Genomic DNA, 22,933 nt, shown 5'->3' with positions numbered 1-22,933 from the left:
TTCTATTCTATGATTCGATTCTATGATTCCATTATTTGATTCAATTCTATTATTCTATTCTATGATTCTATTCTTTGATTCTATTCTATGGTTCTATACTATGATTCTATTCTTTGATTCTATTCTATGATTCTATTCTTTGATTCTATTCTATGATTCTACTCTTTGATTCTATTCTTTGATTCTATTCTATGATTCTATTCGTTGAATCTGTTCCATGATTCTATTCTTTGATTCTATTCTTTGATTCTATTCTATGATTCTATTCTATGCTTCTATTCTTTGAATCTATTCTTTGATTCTATTCAATGATTCTATTCTTTGATTCTATTCTTTGATTCTATTCTTTGATACTATTCTTTGATTCTATTCTTTGATTCTATTCTATGATTCTATTCTATGATTCTATTCAATGATTCTATTCTTTGATTCTATTCTATGATTCTATTCTATGATTCTATTCTATGATTCTATTCTTTGAATCTATTCATTGATTCTATTCTATGATTCTATTCTTTGATTCTATTACGTAATTCTATTCTTTGATTCTATTCTATGATTCTATTCTATGATTCTATTCTATGATTCTATTCTATGATTCTATTCTATGATTCTATTCTTTGATTCTATTCTTTGATTCTATTCTATGATTCTATTCTATGATTCTATTCTATGATTCTATTCTTTGATTCTATTCTATGATTCTATTCTATGATTCTATTCTATGATTCTATTCTTTGATTCTATTCTTTGATTCTATTCTATGATTCTATTCTTTGATACTATTCTATGATTCTATTCTAGGATTCTATTCTATGATTCTATTCTTTGATTCTATTCTTTGATTTTATTCTATGATTCAATTCTATTATTCTATACTATGATTCTGTTCCTTGATTCTATTCTTTCAATCTATTCTATGGTTCTATTCTATGATTCTATTCTATGATTCTATTCTATGATTCTATTCATTGATTCTATTCTATGATTCTGTTCTTTGATTCTATTCTTTGATTCTATTCTATGATTCTATTCTTTGATTCTATTCTTTGATTCTATTCTATGATTCTATTCTATGATTTTATTCTATGATTCTATTCTTTGATTCTATTCTATGATTCTATTCTATGATTCTATTCTATGATTCTATTCTTTGATTATATTCATTGATTCTATTCTATGATTCTATTCTTTGATTCTGTTCTATGATTCTACTCTTTGATTCTATTATTTAATTCTATTCTTTGATTCTATTCTATGATTCTATTCGATGATTCTATTCTATGATTCTATTCTATGATTCCATTCTATGATTCTATTCTATGATTCTATTCTTTGATTCTACTCTTTGATTCTATTCTATGATTCTATTCTTTGATTCTATTCTATGATTCTATTCTTTGATTCTATTCTATGATTCTATTCTATGATTCTATTCTTTGATTCTATTCTATGACACTATTCTATGATTCTATTCTTTGATTCTATTCTATAATTCAAATCTATGTTTCTATTCTATGATTCTATTCTATGATTCTATTCTCTGATTCTATTCTTTGATTCTATTCTTGATTCTATTCTATGATTCTATTCTTTGAATCTATTCTTTCATTCTATTCTATGATTCTATTCTTTGATTCTATTCTTTGATTCTATTCTTTGATACTATCCTTTGATTCTATTCTTTGATTCTATTCTATGATTCTATTCTCTGATTCTATTCAATGATTCTATTCTTTGATTCTATTCTATGATTCTATTCTATGATTCTATTCTGTGATTCTATTCTTTGAATCTATTCATTGATTCTATTCTATGATTTTATTCTTTGATTCTATTCTCTGATTCTATTCTTTGATTCTATTATTTAATTCTATTCTTTGATTCTATACTCTGATTCTATTCTATGATTCTATTCTATGATTCTATTCTATGATTCTATTCTATGATTCTATTCTTTGATTCTATTCTTTGATTCTATTCTATGATTCTATTCTATGATTCTATTCTATGATTCTATTCTTTGATTCTATTCTATAATTCTATTCTATGATTCTATTCTATGATTCTATTCTATGATTCTATTCTTTGATTCTATTCTTTGATTCTATTCTATGATTCTATTCTTTGATACTATTCTATGATTCTATTCTATGATTCTATTCTATGATTCTATTCTTTGATTCTATTCTATGATTCTATTCTATGATTCTATTCTTTGATTCTGTTCTTTGATTCAATTCTATGATTCTATTCTATGATTTTATTCTATGATTCTATTCTTTGATTCTATTCTATGATACTATTCTATGATTCTATTCTTTGATTCTATTCTATGATTCTATTCTATGATTCAATTCTATGATTCTGTTCCTTGATTCTATTCTTTCATTCTATTCTATGATTGTATTCTATGATTATATTCTATGATTCTATTCTATGATTCTATTCATTGATTCTATTCCATGATTCTGTTCTTTGATTCTATTCTTTGATTCTATTCTATGATTCTATTCTTTGATTCTATTCTTTGATTCAATTCTATGATTCTATTCTATGATATTATTCTATGATTCTATTCTTTGATTCTATTCTATGATACTATTCTATGATTCTATTCTATGATTCTATTCTTTGATTCTATTCATTGATTCTATTCTATGATTCTCTTCTTTGATTCTGTTCTATGATTCCACTCTTTGATTCTATTATTTAATTCTATTCTTTGATTTCTATTCTATGATTCTATTCTATGATTCTATTCTATGAGTCTATTCTTTAATTCTATTCTTTGAATCTATTCTTTGATTCTATTCTATGATTCTATTCTATGATTCTATTCTATGATTCTATTCTATGATTCTATTCTTTGATTCTACTCTTTGATTCTATTCTATGATTCTATTCTTTGATTCTATTCTATGATTCTATTCTTTGATTCTATTCTATGATTCTATTCTATGATTCTATTCTTTGATTCTATTCTATGACTCTATTCTATGATTCTATTCTTTGATTCTATTCGATGATTCTATTCTATGATTCTATTCTATGATTCTATTCTTTGATTCTATTCTTTGATTCTGTTCTATAATTCAATTCTATGTTTCTATTCTATGATTCTATTCTATGATTCTATTCTCTGATTCTATTCTTTGATTCTATTCTTGATTCTATTCTATGATTCTATTCTATGATTCCATTCTGTGATTCTATTCTTTTATTCTATTCCTTGATTCTATTCTACGATTCTATTCTTTGCTTCTATTCTTTGATTCTATTCTTTGATTCGATTCATTGACTCTATTCTATGATTCTATTATTTGATTCTATTCCTTGATTCTATTCTATGATTCTATTCTTTGATTCTATTCTTTGATTCTATTCTTTGGTTCTATTCTTTGATTCTATTCTTTGATTCTATTCTGTGATTCTATTCTTTGATTCTATTCTATGATTCTATTCTATGATTCTATTCTTTGATTCTATTCTTTGATTCTATTCTATGATTCTATTCTATGATTGTATTCTATGATTCTATTCTATGATTCTATTCTATGATTCTATTCTATGATTCTATTTTTTGATTCTTTTCGATGGTTCTATTCTTTGATTCTATTCACAGAATCACAGAATCACAGAAACCCCACAGTGCAGATAGAGGACATTTCATCCCAGCGAGCCTGCACCGACACATATCCCACCCGACCCCCGTAACCCCACATATTTTAATCCCCCTAACACGAAGGTTCAATTTATCATAGCCAATCAACCTAACCCGCACATCTTTGGACTGTGGGAGGAAACCAGAGCACCCGGTTTATGATTCTATTCTTTGAATCTATTCTATGATTCTATTCTATGATTCTATTCTGTGATTCTATTCTTTGATTCTATTCTTTGATTCTATTCTATGATTCTATTCTTTGATTCAATCTTATGATTCTATTCTTTGATTTATTCTATGATTCTATTCTATGATTCTATTCTATGATTCTATTCTTTGAATCTATTCTATGATTCTATTCTTTGACTCTATTCTTTGATTCTATTCTTTGATTCTATTCCATGATTCTATTCTTTGATTCCATTTTTTGATTCTATTCTATGATTCTGTTCTATGATTCTATTCTTTGATTCTATTCTTTTATTCTATTCTATGATTCTTTTCTAGGATTCTATTCTATGATTCTATTCTTTGATTCTATTCTATGATTCTATTCTATGATTCTATTCTTTGATTCTATTCTATTATTCTATTCTATGATTCTATCCTTTGATTCTATTCTTTGATTCTATTCTATGATTCTATTCTATGATTCTATTCTGTGATTCTATTCTTTGATTCTATTCTATGTTTCTATTCTATGATTCTATTCTATCATTCTATTCTATGAATGGATTCTATGATTCTATTCTGTGATTCTATTCTATAATTCTATTCTTTGATTCTATTCTTTGATTCTATTCTATGATTCTATTCTATGATTCTATTCTGTGATTCTATTCTTTGATTCTATTCTATGTTTCTATTCTATGATTCTATTCTATCATTCTATTCTATGATTCGATTCTATGATTCTATTCTGTGATTCTATTCTATAATTCTATTCTTTGATTCTATTCTTTGATTCTATTCTATGATTCTATTCTATGATTCTATTCTATGATTCTATTCTATGATTCTATTCTTTGATTCTAATCTATGATTCTATTCTTTGATTCTATTCTATGATTCGATTCTATGATTCCATTCTTTGATTCAATTCTATTATTCTATTCTATGATTCTATTCTTTGATTCTATTCTATGGTTCTATACTATGATTCTATTCTTTGATTCTATTCTATGATTCTACTCTTTGATTCTATTCTTTGATTCTATTCTATGATTCTATTCTTTGAATCTGTTCCATGATTCTATTCTTTGATTCTATTCTTTGATTCTATTCGATGATTCTATTCTATGCTTCTATTCTTTGAATCTATTCTTTGATTCTATTCTTTGATTCTATTCTATGGTTCTATACTATGATTCTATTCTTTGATTCTATTCTATGATTCTACTCTTTGATTCTATTCTTTGATTCTATTCTATGATTCTATTCTTTGAATCTGTTCCATGATTCTATTCTTTGATTCTATTCTTTGATTCGATTCTATGATTATATTCTATGCTTCTATTCAATGATTCTATTCTTTGATTCTATTCTATGATTCTATTCTGTGATTCTATTCTATGATTCTATCCTTTGAATCTATTCATTGATTCTATTCTATGATTCTATTCTTTGATTCTATTCTATGATTCTATTCTTTGATCTATTATGTAATTCTATTCTTTGATTCTATTCTATGATTCTATTCTATGATTCTATTCTTTGATTCTATTCTATGATTGGATTCTATGATTCTATTCTATGATTCTATTCTTTGATTCTATTCTATTATTCTATTCTTTGATTCTATTCTATGATTCTATTCTTTGATTCTATTCTTTGATTCTATTCTATGATTCTATTCTATGATTCTATTCTATGATTCTATTCTTTGATTCTATTCTATGATTCTATTATATTATTCTATTCTATGATTCTATTCTTTGATTCTATTCTTTGATTCTATTCTATGATTCTATTCTTTGATACTATTCTATGATTCTATTCTATGATTATATTCTATGATTCTATTCTTTGATTCTATTCTATGATTCTATTCTGTGATTCAATTCTATTATTCTATACTATGATTCTGTTCCTTGATTCTATTCTTTCCTTCTATTCTATGATTCTATTCTGTGATTCTATTCTATGATTCTATTCTATGATTCTATTCATTGATTCTATTCTATGATTCTGTTCTTTGATTCTATTCTTTGATTCTATTCTATGATTCTATTCTTTGATTCTATTCTTTGATTCTATTCTATGATTCTATTCTATGATTTTATTCTATGATTCTATTCTTTGATTCTATTCTATGATTCTATTCTATGATTCTATTCTATGATTCTATTCTTTGATTATATTCTTTGATTCTATTCTATGATTATATTCTTTGATTCTGTTCTATGATTCTACTCTTTGATTCTATTATTTAATTCTATTCTTTGATTCTATTCTATGATTCTATACTATGATTCTATTCTATGATTCTATTCTATGATTCTATTCTATGATTCTATTCTATGATTCTATTCCTTGATTCTACTCTTTGATTCTATTCTATGATTCTATTCTTTGATTCTATTCTATGATTCTATTCTTTGATTCTATTCTATGATTCTATTCTATGATTCTATTCTTTGATTCTATTCTATGACTCTATTCTATGATTCTATTCTTTGATTCTATTCGATGATTCTATTCTATGATTCTATTCTATGACTCTATTCTATGATTCTATTCTTTGATTCTATTCTTTGATTCTGTTCTATAATTCCATTCTATGTTTCTATTCTGTGATTCTATTCTATGATTCTATTCTCTGATTCTATTCTTTGATTCTATTCTTGATTCTATTCTATGATTCTATTCTTTGAATCTATTCTTTCATTCTATTCTATGATTCTATTCTTTGATTCTATTCTTAGATTCTATTCTTTGATACTATTCTTTGATTCTATTCTATGATTCTATTCTATGATTCTATTCTTTGATTCTACTCTTTGATTCTATTCTATGATTCTATTCTTTGATTCTATTCTATTATTCTATTCTTTGATTCTATTCTATGATTCTATTCTATGATTCTATTCTTTGATTCTATTCTATGACTCTATTCTATGATTCTATTCTTTGATTCTATTCTATGATTCTATTCTATGATTCTATTCTTTGATTCTACTCTTTGATTCTATTCTATGATTCTATTCTTTGATTCTATTCTATGATTCTATTCTATGATTCCATTCTATGGTTCTATTCTATGATTCTATTCTATTATTCTATTCTTTGTTTCTATTCTTTGATTCTGTTCTATAATTCAATTCTATGTTTCTATTCTATGATTCTATTCTATGATTCTATTCTCTGATTCTATTCTTTGATTCTATTCTTGATTCTATTCTATGATTCTATTCTATGATTCTATTCTGTGATTCTATTCTTTTATTCTATTCCTTGATTCTATTCTACGATTCTATTCTTTGCTTCTATTCTTTGATTCTATTCTTTGATTCGATTCATTTACTCTATTCTATGATTCTATTCTTTGATTCTATTCCTTGATTCTATTCTATGATTCTATTCTTTGATTCTATTCATTGATTCTATTCTTTGGTTCTATTCTTTGATTCTATTCTATGATTCTATTCTATGATTCTATTCTTTGATTCTATTCTTTGATTCTATTCACTGATTCTATTCTTTGATTCTATTCTGTGATTCTATTCTTTGATTCTATTCTATGATTCTATTCTATGATTCTATTCTTTGATTCTATTCTTTGATTCTATTCTATGATTCTATTCTATGATTGTATTCTATGATTCTATTCTATGATTCTATTCTATGATTCTATTCTATGATTCTATTTTTTGATTCTTTTCGATGGTTCTATTCTTTGATTCTATTCACAGAATCACAGAATCACAGAAACCCCACAGTGCAGATAGAGGACATTTCATCCCAGCGAGCCTGCACCGACACATATCCCACCCGACCCCCGTAACCCCACATATTTTAATCCCCCTAACACTAAGGGTCAATTTATCACAGCCAATCAACCTAACCCGCACATCTTTGGACTGTGGGAGGAAACCAGAGCACCCGGTTTATGATTCTATTCTTTGAATCTATTCTATGATTCTATTCTATGATTCTATTCTGTGATTCTATTCTTTGATTCTATTCTTTGATTCTATTCTATGATTCTATTCTATGATTCTATTTTATGATTCTATTCTTTGATTTATTCTATGATTCTATTCTATGATTCTATTCATTGAATCTATTCTATGATGCTATTCTTTGACTCTATTCTTTGATTCTATTCTTTGATTCTATTCCATGATTCTATTCTTTGATTCCATTTTTTGATTCTATTCTATGATTCTATTCTATGATTCGATTCTTTGATTCTATTCTTTGATTCTATTCTATGATTCTTTCCTATGATTCTATTCTATGATTCTATTCTTTGATTCTATTCTATGATTCTATTCTATGATTCTATTCTTTGATTCTATTCTATTATTCTATTCTATGATTCTATCCTTTGATTCTATTCTTTGATTCTATTCTATGATTCTATTCTATGATTGTATTCTGTGATTCTATTCTTTGATTCTATTCTATATTTCTATTCTATGATTCTATTCTATCATTCTATTCTATGATTCGATTCTATGATTCTATTCTGTGATTCTATTCTATAATTCTATTATTTGATTCTATTCTTTGATTCTATTCTATGATTCTATTCTATGATTCTATTCTGTGATTCTATTCTTTGATTCTATTCTATGTTTCTATTCTATGATTCTATTCTTTGATTATATTCTATGATTCTATTCTATGATTCTATTCTATGATTCTATTCTATGATTCTATTCTATGATTCTATTCTTTGATTCTAATCTATGATTCTATTCTTTGATTCTACTCGATGATTCGATTCTATGATTCCATTCTTTGATTCAATTCTATTATTCTATTCTATGATTCTATTCTTTGATTCTATTCTATGGTTCTATACTATGATTCTATTCTTTGATTCTATTCTGTGATTCTACTCTTTGATTCTATTCTTTGATTCTATTCTATGATTCTATTCTTTGAATCTGTTCCATGATTCTATTCTTTGATTCTATTCTTTGATTCTATTCTATGATTCTATTCTATGCTTCTATTCTTTGAATCTATTCTTTGATTCTATTCTATGATTCTATTCTTTGATTCTATTCATTGATTCTATTCTTTGATACTATTCTTTGATTCTATTCTTTGATTCTATTCTATGATTATATTCTATGATTCTATTCAATGATTCTATTCTATGATTCTATTCATTGATTCTATTCTATGATTCTATTCTTTGATTCTATTATGTAATTCTATTCTTTGATTCTATTCTATGATTCTATTCTATGATTCTATTCTATGATTCTATTCTATGATTCTATTCTATGATTCTATTCTTTGATTCTATTCTTTGATTCTATTCTATGATTCTATTCTATGATTCTATTCTATGATTCTATTCTATGATTCTATTCTATGATTCTATTCTTTGATTCTATTCTATGATTCTATTCTATTATTCTATTCTATGATTCTATTCTTTGATTCTATTCTTTGATTCTATTCTATGATTCTATTCTTTGATACTATTCTATGATTCTATTCTATGATTCTATTCTATGATTCTATTCTTTGATTCTATTCTATGATTCTATTCTATGATTCAATTCTATTATTCTATACTATGAATCTGTTCCTTGATTCTATTCTTTCATTCTATTCTATGATTCTATTCTGTGATTCTATTCTATGATTCTATTCTATGATTCTATTCTATGATTCGATTCTTTGATTCTATTCTATTATTCTATTCTATGATTCTATCCTTTGATTCTATTCTTTGATTCTATTCTATGATTCTATTCTATGATTCTATTCTGTGATTCTATTCTTTGATTCTATTCTATGTTTCTATTCTATGATTCTATTCTATCATTCTATTCGATGATTCGATTCTATGATTCTATTCTGTGATTCTATTCTATAATTCTATTCTTTGATTCTATTCTTTGATTCTATTCTATGATTCTATTCTATGATTCTATTCTGTGATTCTATTCTTTGATTCTATTCTATGTTTCTATTCTATGATTCTATTCTACCATTCTATTCTATGATTCGATTCTATGATTCTATTCTGTGATTCTATTCTATAATTCTATTCTTTGATTCTATTCTTTGATTATATTCTATGATTCTATTCTATGATTCTATTCTATGATTCTATTCTATGATTCTATTCTATGATTCTATTCTTTGATTCTAATCTATGATTCTATTCTTTGATTCTACTCTATGATTCGATTCTATGATTCCATTCTTTGATTCAATTCTATTATTCTATTCTATGATTCTATTCTTTGATTCTATTCTATGGTTCTATACTATGATTCTATTCTTTGATTCTATTCTATGATTCTACTCTTTGATTCTATTCTTTGATTCTATTCCATGATTCTATTCTTTGAATCTGTTCCATGATTCTATTCTTTGATTCTATTCTTTGATTCTATTCTATGATTCTATTCTGTGCTTCTATTCTTTGAATTTAATCTTTGATTCTATTCTATGATTCTATTCTTTGATTCTATTCTTTGATTCTATTCTTTGATACTATTCTTTGATTCTATTCTTTGATTCTATTCTATGATTATATTCTATGATTCTATTCAATGATTCTATTCTTTGATTCTATTCTATGACTCTATTCTATGATTCTATTCTATGATTCTATCCTTTGAATCTATTCATTGATTCTATTCTATGATTCTATTATTTGATTCTATTCTATGATTCTATTCTTTGATTCTATTATGTAATTCTATTCTTTGATTCTATTCTATGATTCTATTCTATGATTCTATTCTATGATTCTATTCTATGATTCTATTCTATGATTCTATTCTTTGATTCTATTCTTTGATTCTATTCTGTGATTCTATTCTATGATTCTATTCTATGATTCTATTCTTTGATTCTATTCTATGATTCTATTCTATGATTCTATTCTATGATTCTATTCTTTGATTCTATTCTATGATTCTATTCTATGATTCAATTCTATTATTCTATACTATGAATCTGTTCCTTGATTCTATTCTTTCATTCTATTCTATGATTCTATTCTGTGATTCTATTCTATGATTCTATTCTATGATTCTATTCATTGATTCTATTCTATGATTCTGTTCTTTGATTCTATTCTTTGATTCTATTCTATGATTCTATTCTATGATTCTATTCTATGATTCTATTCTTTGATTATATTCATTGATTCTATTCTATGATTCTATTCTTTGATTCTGTTCTATGATTCTACTCTTTGATTCTATTATTTAATTCTATTCTTTGATTCTATTCTATGATTCTATTCTATGATTCTATTCTATGATTCTATTCTTTGATTCTATTCTATGATTCTATTCTTTGATTCTATTCTATGATTCTATTCTATTATTCTATTCTATGATTCTATTCTTTGATTCTATTCTTTGATTCTATTCTATGATTCTATTCTTTGATACTATTCTATGATTCTATTCTATGATTCTATTCAATGATTCTATTCTATGATTCTATTCTGTGATTCTATTCTTTGATTCTATTCTTTGATTCTATTCTATGATTCTATTCTATGATTCTATTCTATGATTCTATTCTTTGATTCTATTCTATAATTCTATTCTATGATTCTATTCAATGATTCTATTCTATGATTCTATTCTGTGATTCTATTCTTTGATTCTATTCTTTGATTCTATTCTATGATTCTATTCTATGATTCTATTCTATGATTCTATTCTTTGATTCTATTCTATAATTCTATTCTATGATTCTATTCTATGATTCTATTCTATGATTCTATTCTTTGATTATATTCTTTGATTCTATTCTATGATTCTATTCTTTGATACTATTCTATGATTCTATTCTATGATTCTATTCTATGATTCTATTCTTTGATTCTATTCTATGATTCTATTCTTTGATTCTATTCTTTGATTCTATTCTATGATTCTATTCTTTGATACTATTCTATGATTCTATTCTATGATTCTATTCTATGATTCTATTCTTTGATTCTATTCTATGATTCTATTCTATGATTCAATTCTATTATTCTATACTATGAATCTGTTCCTTGATTCTATTCTTTCATTCTATTCTATGATTCTATTCTTTGATTCTATTCTATGACTCTATTCTATGATTCGATTCTTTGATTCTATTCGATGATTCTATTCTATGATTCTATTCTATGACTCTATTCTATGATTCTATTCTTTGATTCTATTCTTTGATTCTGTTCTATAATTCCATTCTATGTTTCTATTCTATGATTCTATTCTATGATTCTATTCTCTGATTCTATTCTTTGATTCTATTCTTGATTCTATTCTATGATTCTATTCTTTGAATCTATTCTTTCATTCTATTCTATGATTCTATTCTTTGATTCTATTCTTTGATTCTATTCTTTGATACTATTCTTTGATTCTATTCTTTGATTCTATTCTATGATTCTATTCTATGATTCTATTCAATGATTCTATTCTATGATTCTATTCTGTGATTCTATTCTTTGATTCTATTCTTTGATTCTATTCTATGATTCTATTCTATGATTCTATTCTATGATTCTATTCTTTGATTCTATTCTATAATTCTATTCTATGATTCTATTCTATGATTCTATTCTATGATTCTATTCTTTGATTATATTCTTTGATTCTATTCTATGATTCTATTCTTTGATACTATTCTATGATTCTATTCTATGATTCTATTCTATGATTCTATTCTTTGATTCTATTCTATGATTCTATACTATGATTCAATTCTATGATTCTATTCTTTGATTCTATTCATTGATTCTATTCCATGATTCTGTTCTTTGATTCTATTCTTTGATTCTATTCTATGATTCTATTCTTTGATTCTATTCTTTGATTCAATTCTATGATTCTATTCTATGATTTTATTCTATGATTCTATTCTTTGATTCTATTCTATGATTCTATTCTATGATTCTATTCTATGATTCTATTCTTTGATTCTATTCATTGATTCTATTCTATGATTCTATTCTTTGATTCTGTTCTATGATTCCACTCTTTGATTCTATTATTTAATTCTATTCTTTGATTCTATTCTATGATTCTATTCTATGATTCTATTCTATGAGTCTATTCTTTAATTCTATTCTTTGAATCTATTCTTTGATTCTATTCTATGATTCTATTCTATGATTCTATTCTATGATTCTATTCTATGATTCTATTCTTTGATTCTACTCTTTGATTCTATTCTATGATTCTATTCTTTGATTCTATTCTATGTTTCAATTCTTTGATTCTATTCTATGATTCTATTCTATGATTCTATTCTTTGATTCTATTCTATGACTCTATTCTATGATTCTATTCTTTGATTCTATTCTATGATTCTATTCTTTGATTCTATTCTTTGATTCTGTTCTATAATTCAATTCTATGTTTCTATTCTATGATTCTATTCTATGATTCTTTTCTCTGATTCTATTCTTTGATTCTATTCTTGATTCTATTCTATGATTCTATTCTATGATTCTATTCTGTGATTCTATTCTTTTATTCTATTCCTTGATTCTATTCTATGATTCTATTCATTGCTTCTATTCTTTGATTCTATTCTTTGATTCGATTCATTGACTCTATTCTATTATTCTATTCTTTGATTCTATTCCTTGATTCTATTCTATGATTCTATTCTTTGATTCTATTATTTGATTCTATTCGTTGGTTCTATTTTTTGATTCTATTCTTTGATTCTATTCTGTGATTCTATTCTTTGATTCTATTCTATGATTCTATTCTATGATTCTATTCTTTGATTCTATTCTTTGATTCTATTCTATGATTCTATTCTATGATTGTCTTCTATGATTCTATTCTATGATTCTATTCTATGATTCTATTCTATGATTCTATTTTTTGATTCTTTTCGATGGTTCTATTCTTTGATTCTATTCACAGAATCACAGAATCACAGAAACCCCAAAGTGCAGATAGAGGCCATTTCGGCCCAGCGAGCCTGCACCGACACATATCCCACCCGATCCCCGTAACCCCACATATTTTAATCCCCCTAACACTAAGGGTCAATTTATCATAGCCAATCAACCTAACCCGCACATCTTTGGACTGTGGGAGGAAACCAGAGCACCCGGTTTATGATTCTATTCTTTGAATCTATTCTATGATTCTATTCTTTGATTCTATTCTATGATTCTATTCTTTGATTCGATTCTATGATTCTATTCTTTGATTCTATTCTATGATTCTACTCTATGATTCTATTCTGTGATTCTATTCTTTGATTCTATTCTTTGATTCTATTCTATGATTCTATTCTATGATTCTATTTTATGATTCTATTCTTTGATTTATTCTATGATTCTATTCTATGATTCTATTCTATGATTCTATTCTTTGAATCTATTCTATGATTCTATTCTTTGACTCTATTCTTTGATTCTATTCTTTGATTCTATTCCATGATTCTATTCTTTGATTCCATTTTTTGATTCTATTCTATGATTCTATTCTATGATTCGATTCTTTGATTCTATTCTTTGATTCTATTCTTTGATTCTATTCTATGATTCTTCTCTATGATTCTATTCTATGATTCTATTCTTTGATTCTATTCTATGATTCTATTCTATGATTCTATTCTCTGATTCTATTCTATTATTCTATTCTATGATTCTATCCTTTGATTCTATTCTTTGATTCTATTCTATGATTCTATTCTATGATTCTATTCTGTGATTCTATTCTTTGATTCTATTCTATGTTTCTATTCTATGATTTTATTCTATCATTCTATTCTATGATTCGATTCTATGATTCTATTCTATGATTCTATTCTATAATTCTATTCTTTGATTCTATTCTTTGATTATATTCTATGATTCTATTCTATGATTCTATTCTATGATTCTATTCTATGATTCTATTCTTTGATTCTAATCTATGTTTCTATTCTTTGATTCTATTCTATGATTCTATTCTTTGATTCTATTCTTTGATTCTATTCTTTGATTCTATTCTATGATTCTATTCTACGATTCTATTCTTTGATTCTATGTTATGATTCTATTCTATGACTCTATTCTATGATTCTATTCCATGATTCTATTTTTTGGTTCTATTCTTTGATTCTATTCTATGATTCTATTCTATGATTCTATTCTATGATTCTATTCTATGATTCTATTCTGTGATTCTATTCTTTGATTCTATTCTACGATTCTATTCTATGATTCTATTCTTTGATTCTATTCTATGATTCTATTCTATGATTCTATTCCATGACTCTATTCTTTGATTCTATTCTATGATCCTATTCTATGATTCTATTCTATGATTCTATTCTATGATTCTATTCAATCATTCTATTCTTTGATTCTATTCTTTGATTCTATTCTATGATTCTATTCGTTGATTCTATTCTATGATTCTTTTCTTTGATTCTATTCTTTGATTCTCTTCTATGATTCTATTCTATGATTCTATTCTTTGATTCTAATCTATGATTCTAATCTATGATTCTATTCTAGGATTCTATTCTATGATTCTATTCTTTGACTCTATTCTATGATTCTATTCTATGATTCTATTCAATGATTCTATTCTATGATTCTATTCTTTGATTCTATTCTTTGATTCTATTCTTTGGTTCTATTCTTTGATTCTATTCTTTGATTCTATTCTGTGATTCTATTCTTTGATTCTATTCTATGATTCTATTCTTTGATTCTATTCTATGATTCTATTCTACGATTCTATTCTTTGATTCTATTCTATGATTCTATTCTATGATTCTATTCTTTGATTCTATTCTTTGATTCTATTCTATGATTCTATTCTATGATTGTATTCTATGATTCTATTCTATGATTCTATTCTATGATTCTATTCTATGATTCTATTTTTTGATTCTTTTCGATGGTTCTATTCTGTGATTCTATTCACAGAATCACAGAAACCCCACAGTGCAGACAGAGGCCATTTCGGCCCAGCGAGCCTGCACCGACACATATCCCACCCGACCCCCGTAACCCCACATATTTTAATCCCCCTAACACTAAGGGTCAATTTGTCATAGCCAATCAACCTAACCCGCACATCTTTGGACTGTGGGAGGAAACCAGAGCACCCGGTTTATGATTCTATTCTTTGAATCTATTCTATGATTCTATTCTTTGATTCTATTCTATGATTCTATTTTTTGATTCGATTCTATGATTCTATTCTTTGATTCTATTCTATGATTCTATTCTATGATTCTATTCTGTGATTCTATTCTTTGATTCTATTCTTTGATTCTATTCTATGATTCTATTCTATGATTCTATTTTATGATTCTATTCTTTGATTTATTCTATGATTCTATTCTATGATTCTATTCTATGATTCTATTCTTTGAATCTATTCTATGATTCTATTCTTTGACTCTATTCTTTGATTCTATTCTTTGATTCTATTCCATGATTCTATTCTTTGATTCTATTTTTTGATTCTATTCTATGATTCTATTCTATGATTCGATTCTTTGATTCTATTCTTTGATTCTATTCTTTGATTCTATTCTATGATTCTTTTCTATGATTCTATTCCATGATTCTATTCTTTGATTCTATTCTATGATTCTCTTCCATGATTCTATTCTTTGATTCTATTCTATTATTCTATTCTATGATTCTATCCTTTGATTCTATTCTTTGATTCTATTCTATGATTCTATTCTATGATTCTATTCTTTGATTCTATTCTTTGATTCTATTCTATGTTTCTATTCTATGATTCTATTCTATCATTCTTTTCTATGATTCGATTCTATGATTCTATTCTATGATTCTATTCTATAATTCTATTCTTTGATTCTATTCTTTGATTATATTCTATGATTCTATTCTATGATTCTATTCTATGATTCTATTCTATGATTCTATTCTATGATTCTATTCTTTGATTCTAATCTATGATTCTATTCTTTGATTCTTTTCGATGATTCTATTCTTTGATTCTATTCTTTGATTCTATTCTTTGATTCTATTCTATGATTCTATTCTACGATTCTATTCTTTGACTCTATTTTATGATTCTATTCTATGACTCGATTCTGTGATTCTATTCCATGATTCTATTTTTTGATTCTATTCTTTGATTCTATTCTATGATTCTATTCTATGATTCTATTCTATGATTCTATTCTATGATTCTATTCTGTGATTCTGTTCTTTGATTCTATTCTACGATTCTATTCTATGATTCTATTCTATGATTCTATTCTATGATTCTATTCTATGATTCTATTCCGTGACTCTATTCTTTGATTCTATTCTATGATCCTATTCTATGATTCTATTCTATGATTCTATTCTATGATTCTATTCAATCATTCTATTCTTTGATTCTATTCTTTGATTCTATTCTATGATTCTATTCGTTGATTCTATTCTATGATTCTATTCTATGATTCTATTCTTTGATTCTAATCTATGATTCTAATCTATGATTCTATTCTATGATTGTATTCTTTGACTCTATTCTATGTTTCTATTCTATGATTCTATTCAATGATTCTATTCTATGATTCTATCCTATGATTCTATTCTATGATTCTATTCTATGATTATCTTCTATGATTCTCTTCTATGATTCTATTCTATGATTCTATTCAATGATTCTATTCTATGATTCTATTCTATGATTCTATCCTATGATTCTATTCTATGATTCCATTCTATGATTCTCTTCTGTGATTCTCTTCTATGATTCTATTCTATGATTCTATTCTGTGATTCTATTCTTTTATTCTATTCCTTGATTCTATTCTATGATTCTATTCATTGCTTCTATTCTTTGATTCTATTCTTTGATTCGATTCATTGACTCTATTCTATTATTCTATTCTTTGATTCTATTCCTTGATTCTATTCTATGATTCTATTCTTTGATTCTATTATTTGATTCTATTCGTTGGTTCTATTTTTTGATTCTATTCTTTGATTCTATTCTGTGATTCTATTCTTTGATTCTATTCTATGATTCTATTCTATGATTCTATTCTTTGATTCTATTCTTTGATTCTATTCTATGATTCTATTCTATGATTGTCTTCTATGATTCTATTCTATGATTCTATTCTATGATTCTATTCTATGATTCTATTTTTTGATTCTTTTCGATGGTTCTATTCTTTGATTCTATTCACAGAATCACAGAATCACAGAAACCCCAAAGTGCAGATAGAGGCCATTTCGGCCCAGCGAGCCTGCACCGACACATATCCCACCCGATCCCCGTAACCCCACATATTTTAATCCCCCTAACACTAAGGGTCAATTTATCATAGCCAATCAACCTAACCCGCACATCTTTGGACTGTGGGAGGAAACCAGAGCACCCGGATTATGATTCTATTCTTTGAATCTATTCTATGATTCTATTCTTTGATTCTATTCTATGATTCTATTCTTTGATTCGATTCTATGATTCTATTCTTTGATTCTATTCTATGATTCTACTCTATGATTCTATTCTGTGATTCTATTCTTTGATTCTATTCTTTGATTCTATTCTATGATTCTATTCTATGATTCTATTTTATGATTCTATTCTTTGATTTATTCTATGATTCTATTCTATGATTCTATTCTATGATTCTATTCTTTGAATCTATTCTATGATTCTATTCTTTGACTCTATTCTTTGATTCTATTCTTTGATTCTATTCCATGATTCTATTCTTTGATTCCATTTTTTGATTCTATTCTATGATTCTATTCTATGATTCGATTCTTTGATTCTATTCTTTGATTCTATTCTTTGATTCTATTCTATGATTCTTCTCTATGATTCTATTCTATGATTCTATTCTTTGATTCTATTCTATGATTCTATTCTATGATTCTATTCTCTGATTCTATTCTATTATTCTATTCTATGATTCTATCCTTTGATTCTATTCTTTGATTCTATTCTATGATTCTATTCTATGATTCTATTCTGTGATTCTATTCTTTGATTCTATTCTATGTTTCTATTCTATGATTTTATTCTATCATTCTATTCTATGATTCGATTCTATGATTCTATTCTATGATTCTATTCTATAATTCTATTCTTTGATTCTATTCTTTGATTATATTCTATGATTCTATTCTATGATTCTATTCTATGATTCTATTCTATGATTCTATTCTTTGATTCTAATCTATGATTCTATTCTTTGATTCTATTCTATGATTCTATTCTTTGATTCTATTCTTTGATTCTATTCTTTGATTCTATTCTATGATTCTATTCTACGATTCTATTCTTTGATTCTATGTTATGATTCTATTCTATGACTCTATTCTATGATTCTATTCCATGATTCTATTTTTTGGTTCTATTCTTTGATTCTATTCTATGATTCTATTCTATGATTCTATTCTATGATTCTATTCTGTGATTCTATTCTTTGATTCTATTCTACGATTCTATTCTATGATTCTATTCTTTGATTCTATTCTATGATTCTATTCTATGATTCTATTCCATGACTCTATTCTTTGATTCTATTCTATGATCCTATTCTATGATTCTATTCTATGATTCTATTCTATGATTCTATTCAATCATTCTATTCTTTGATTCTATTCTTTGATTCTATTCTATGATTCTATTCGTTGATTCTATTCTATGATTCTTTTCTTTGATTCTATTCTTTGATTCTCTTCTATGATTCTATTCTATGATTCTATTCTTTGATTCTAATCTATGATTCTAATCTATGATTCTATTCTAGGATTCTATTCTATGATTCTATTCTTTGACTCTATTCTATGATTCTATTCTATGATTCTATTCAATGATTCTATTCTATGATTCTATTCTTTGATTCTATTCTTTGATTCTATTCTTTGGTTCTATTCTTTGATTCTATTCTTTGACTCTATTCTGTGATTCTATTCTTTGATTCTATTCTATGATTCTATTCTTTGATTCTATTCTATGATTCTATTCTACGATTCTATTCTTTGATTCTATTCTATGATTCTATTCTATGATTCTATTCTTTGATTCTATTCTTTGATTCTATTCTATGATTCTATTCTTTGATTTATTCTATGATTCTATTCTATGATTCTATTCTATGATTCTATTCTTTGAATCTATTCTATGATTCTATTCTTTGACTCTATTCTTTGATTCTATTCTTTGATTCTATTCCATGATTCTATTCTATGATTCTATTTTTTGATTCTATTCTATGATTCTATTCTATGATTCTATTTTATGATTCTATTCTTTGATTTATTCTATGATTCTATTCTATGATTCTATTCTATGATTCTATTCTTTGAATCTATTCTATGATTCTATTCTTTGACTCTATTCTTTGATTCTATTCTTTGATTCTATTCCATGATTCTATTCTATGATTCTATTTTTTGATTCTATTCTATGATTCTATTCTATGATTCGATTCTTTGATTCTATTCTTTGATTCTATTCTTTGATTCTATTCTATGATTCTTTTCTATGATTCTATTCCATGATTCTATTCTTTGATTCTATTCTATGATTCTCTTCTATGATTCTATTCTTTGATTCTATTCTATTATTCTATTCTATGATTCTATCCTTTGATTCTATTCTTTGATTCTATTCTATGATTCTATTCTATGATTCTATTCTTTGATTCTATTCTTTGATTCTATTCTATGTTTCTATTCTATGATTCTATTCTATCATTCTTTTCTATGATTCGATTCTATGATTCTATTCTATGATTCTATTCTATAATTCTATTCTTTGATTCTATTCTTTGATTATATTCTATGATTCTATTCTATGATTCTATTCTATGATTCTATTCTATGATTCTATTCTATGATTCTATTCTTTGATTCTAATCTATGATTCTATTCTTTGATTCTATTCGATGATTCTATTCTTTGATTCTATTCTTTGATTCTATTCTTTGATTCTATTCTATGATTCTATTCTACGATTCTATTCTTTGACTCTATTTTATGATTCTATTCTATGACTCGATTCTGTGATTCTATTCCATGATTCTATTTTTTGATTCTATTCTTTGATTCTATTCTATGATTCTATTCTATGATTCTATTCTATGATTCTATTCTATGATTCTATTCTGTGATTCTGTTCTTTGATTCTATTCTACGATTCTATTCTATGATTCTATTCTATGATTCTATTCTATGATTCTATTCTATGATTCTATTCCATGACTCTATTCTTTGATTCTATTCTATGATCCTATTCTATGATTCTATTCTATGATTCTATTCTATGATTCTATTCAATCATTCTATTCTTTGATTCTATTCTTTGATTCTATTCTATGATTCTATTCGTTGATTCTATTCTATGATTCTTTTCTTTGATTCTATTCTTTGATTCTCTTCTATGATTCTATTCTATGATTCTATTCTTTGATTCTAATCTATGATTCTAATCTATGATTCTATTCTATGATTGTATTCTTTGACTCTATTCTATGATTCTATTCTATGATTCTATTCAATGATTCTATTCTATGATTCTATCCTATGATTATATTCTATGATTCTATTCTATGATTATCTTCTATGATTCTCTTATATGATTCTATTCTATGATTCTATTCAATGATTCTATTCTATTATTCTATTCTATGATTCTATCCTATGATTCTATTCTATGATTCCATTCTATGATTCTCTTCTATGATTCTCTTCTATGATTCTATTCTATGATTCTATTCAATGATTCTATTCTATGAATCTATTCTCTGATTCTATTCTCTGATTCTATACTATGATTCTATTCTATGATTTGATTCTATGATTCTATCCTATGATTCTATTCTATGATTCTATTCTATGATTCTATTATATGATTCTCTTCTATGATTCTATTCTTTGATTCTCTTCTATGATTCTATTCTATGATTCTATTCTTTGATTCTAATCTATGATTCTAATCTATGATTCTATTCTATGATTCTATTCTATGATTCTCTTCTATGATTCTATTCTATGATTCTATTCTGTGATTCTATTCTATGATTCTATTCATTGATTCTATTCTATGACTCTATTCTTTGATTCTATTCTTTGATTCTATTCTATGATTCTATTCTATCATTCTATTCTATGATTCTATTCATTTATTCTATTCTATGATTCTAGTCTATGATTCTATTCTTTGATTATATTCTATGATTCTATTCTATTATTCTATTTTATGATACTATTCTTTGATTTATTCTATGATTCTATTCTATGATTCTATTATTTGATTCGTTTCTATGATTCTATTCTTTGATTCTATTCCATGATTCTATTCATTGACTCTATTCTTTGATTCTATTGTTTGATTCTATTCTATGATTCTATTCTTTGATTCTATTTTTTGATTCTATTCTATGATTCTATTCTATGGTTCGATTCTTTGATTCTATTCTTTGATTCTATTCTTTGATTCTATTCTATGATTCTATGCTAGGATTCTATTCTATGATTCTATTCTTTGATTCTATTCTATGATTCTATTCTATGATTCTATTCCTTGATTCTATTCTATTATTCTATTCTATGATTCTATCCTTTGATTCTATTCTTTGATTCTATTCTATGATTCTATGCTATGATTCTATTCTTTGATTCTATTCTATGTTTCTATTCCATGATTCTATTCTATCATTCTATTCTATGATTCTATTCTATGATTCTATTCTATGATTCTATACTTTGATTCTATTCTTTGATTCTATTCTATGATTCTACTCTATGATTCTATTCCATGATTCTATTCTATGATTCTTTCTATGATTCTATTCTTTGATTCTATTCTATGATTCTATTCTTTGATTCTATTCTATGATTCTATTCTTTGATTCTATTCTTTGATTCTATTCTTTGATTCTATTCTATGATTCTATTCTATGATTCTATTCTATGATTCTATTCTTTGATTCTATTCTTTGATTCTATTCTATGATTCTATTCTTTGATTCTCTTCTATGATTCTATTCTATGATTCAATTCTTTGATTCTAATCTATGATTCTATTCTATGACTCTATTCTATGATTCTATTCTTTGATTCTATTCTTTGATTCTATTCATTGATTCTATTCTTTC

Source organism: Somniosus microcephalus, chromosome 4 (assembly GCF_052327205.1).
Source record: "Somniosus microcephalus isolate GS21.2 chromosome 4, FLI_Smic_1.0, whole genome shotgun sequence".
In the NCBI taxonomy this organism is placed as follows: Eukaryota; Metazoa; Chordata; class Chondrichthyes; order Squaliformes; family Somniosidae; genus Somniosus; species Somniosus microcephalus.
Note: the sequence above shows the minus strand (reverse complement) of the source record.